The sequence below is a fragment of the Acyrthosiphon pisum genome, chromosome X (assembly GCF_005508785.2).
Source record: "Acyrthosiphon pisum isolate AL4f chromosome X, pea_aphid_22Mar2018_4r6ur, whole genome shotgun sequence".
Lineage (NCBI taxonomy): Eukaryota > Metazoa > Arthropoda > Insecta > Hemiptera > Aphididae > Acyrthosiphon > Acyrthosiphon pisum.
This window is the reverse complement of record NC_042493.1, coordinates 42,687,693-42,691,341: the sequence shown is the minus strand read 5'-3', so window position 1 is coordinate 42,691,341 and position 3,649 is coordinate 42,687,693.

Sequence of the window (3,649 nt, the reverse complement as noted above, 5' to 3'; positions counted from 1 at the left end):
TATACAAAATTTCTACCAGAAGGAGTGCTTCGATTTCAACATATAGTACATATAATATATATACATACATACATATAATTGGATCAAGATGTTACTTTAAAGAGGTCATTTTTCGATTTTACCAATAGTTATTTAGTGCCACGGGAAAAACCACCGAAAAATTACGAAAAACCACTAAAAATGGGATTTTAAATTTCTAATGCTTTGTCTATCACCATAGAAACGAATAAAAAATTATCTATATATATATATAAAAATGGAGACAAAATGTATGACAATTCATCAATTGAGAACGGCTGGTCCGATTTGGCTCAAATTTTTTTTTAAGATGTTCGTAATTGCCAGGAGAAGGTTTTTACGAAATAAAATTTTAGGAAAATCAACCGGAAAAGTAGGCAATCTGGATGTAAAGAATACAACAGTGGCGCAACAGTGTTTTATATATTGGTTGCTATTGGTTTTGTTGATTATTTATTATTATTATTTGATATTTCTATTATTATTTTTTTAAATCAAGTATATAAAAATGGAGACAAAAATGTATAACATTTCATCAATCGTGAACGGCTGGTCCGATTTGGCTCAAATTAGTTAGGTTAGGTTTTTGTAATTATATCAATCCACCATAGGTAGAATACGACAAACTTGGTATAACTTTGATACTTTAGAGTTAAATCATACACTAACGTACATACAGCACGGGGTCCGCGATCTACCGCATAATTTTTATTCCGGGCAACGGAAAAGTTAAGATTAATTTTGAAACCATACACCGAATATTAAATAACGAATTGAACAAAGTTTGAGTCACATATAGTTGGTACACTTAACGGGCAACGAAGTGCACGGGTTCAGCTAGTAATATTATAATAATATTAATTCAACTTACATGATATAATAAATAATAACAATATAAAATATCCAGACTGACAAACTGTCTCCGCTCAAAATCGTTTTTCTTATACAATGATATTATATCATTGAATTCAAGTATCCATTATAGTATTATACAATGACCCACTTGTAACCTACTGTACAGAAAAGCGACATCGGCCACTTACCCGCTTTTTAGATTTGTAATCACAATATATTTTTTTTATTTTAATATTTCTATTTTACGGGTATTTTCTTTATTTTTTTTTAATAAATTTATTTTTAAATCAGTATCGGCTCGAGTTTCCATTAGTATTTGAATAATTTGGTGAATATGAGGGTGGGAGGTATAAAATTGATTATTGAAGTGCATGTGAAAGTTTTCGCTCTGTTCGTTGTTCTTGGGCTATCGTCTGGTTCACTAGCCCAATTAACTGGTGTTCATTAATATCAATAATATTGAACGTGTTGGGCAGCTTAAGACACTTTGTACACCCAAAACTGTACTTATAAGTACCATGGTCTATCGTCGATCAACAGGTATTCATAACGTTTAGAGGAACCCACTTGTTGGAAAAGGTCGATGATCCCTGCTGTAATGGATGTGCTAAACTAGAATGATTTTGATTCATTTTTTCAATATATTTGAACTGGAAAAACGAAATATAGCAAATTCCAAAAATGATCAAGCTAAATCTATCAAATGACTAGTAATATTTCGATACCACTTTCTAACCGATCGGAGAATTTGTCGAGCGTCGGACGCTGTGTCAAATTGGCACCGGCATATTTTAATTTTGATTTAAACTTATATGAGATACTAGCAAAATCTGAAAATGAGCTAGCAAAATCTAGAAAATTATTAGCAATTTTTAGATATTAAAATTATAGCATATTGTGCCGGTGCCAACTTGGTATACGTATATTCAAATGATTATGAAAAAAAAATGTTCTGATATGTAGGTATTTCCGATATACATATTAATAAAATTGGTATATGAACAATTTATGAGGAACTACCGTGGTCTGGGATTGTCATGGGCGAACCTTTGATGGATGGGAGGGGGGGTATAATGAGCACACAGCCCCCAATCCCGTTATAGCTTCACCACTGACAAGTTGTCACTATTATATTTTAAGGTCATTTTCAATTTTCAATTTTATTTGGTCGTAGTCTTATACTCTTATGTTGCTTTAAAACTTAAAGTCCGATATTATTATATAGGTATAATTATGTAGATTTTAATTTGATTATTTGAAGGTATAGTAGGTACCTACGACCTACCTAATACCTGTAGCTTAGGAGTTAGGGCCCGTATTACGATAGTCGATCTCCGGTTAAACCGCGTAATTCGGCCAGTAAAATCAGCATAATCGAAGTGTAATCGACTAAGGGGATGGATTACCTATAAATTGTCCATTTATTTCCTCCCTTTCTATGGAAAGTAACGTCAGAATGTCAGATCATTTAGTGGTGGAGACTTGTTTGCGCACATATTAATATATTTTTTTAATTTACGACAACTCGTTTCCGCACGAAACAGTAAACAATGGAAACCAGCTTTTAGGTTGCAATATTAATTGTTTAGGTAGGTATATTATTTATATATTATTAGTACATGCAGCATAATAATATTATTTTATTATTTCTTCATAGGAAAATTGTGTTTTTCTTCAATCTTCGCTATAATAAATACTTTATTTTAACTTTGTAAATAAAGCCAAAAAGTGTGTTTAAATCTAAAACTTAATGATTGCGCACGTGATCAACGGATATTGGTATAATTCATTTTTGATACGATCGCCCAATATTGAATATTCCTCTAAAGATCAGCCAGTCGATCACGACGTTGACTCCAAACCCGCACACTTTTAATAAAATACAGGACAAAACCGTACACTTTTCGTAGGTTAAAACCGCACAATTTTAAAAATTGCCGTATCCAAAAACCGCACAGTTATGATTTTGTCATTTTGACCCTAAAATGGTTGATAACCAAAACGCATATGTATAGGTATGTATAATTAATTATTTATTCTCATTATTCTTATTATTCTCATACTTCATCAAAAAAAAATTATTATATAAAAAACTTTGTATGATCTCCGTCATAGGCGTGCGCACGGGGCGAGCCGGTCGAGCCGGGGCTCGACCAGAATTTTTTTAGGGGCATAGTAAAATGTTCGTCTATACTTATTATAAATTATAAAAATATGTTTGAAACTTTCATTTGTAGTGAAAGTGAAATAAAATAACAACTATTTTGTGTGTACCTCTACATTAATTCTATTCATCTAACAAAAACATTGTGTACAAAATATGTACTATGATTAAATACATTAATAAGTTGGTTATAATTTATAAATAGTATACATATACATGGTGTTTATTTAATATTAAGATAAGCTGAGTGCGGACGACCGTAGATGCATTGCTCCACGGAAAAACCTATACTTTTATCGCTTTCAAATTGAAGACCGTAAACAGACTGACATCTCATTTCTCAATAATCTATTCACTATTCAGTATGTTCAGTTGTTAACTATTTACTGTTGTCACTCAGTCACTACACACTGGCCTGTTAGTGTTTACTGTTTAATAATATTTATATTAAAGTTCGGTGAATTAATATGATGAGACATTATTAATTAACAGTGTTGGGTAGTAACGTAACGAAAGTAACGCGTTACTGTAACGGCGTTACTTTGCTTGTAACGCGTTACGTAATTTCATTAGAATTATTTCCAAGTAACGAAAATGTAATGAAAATTACTT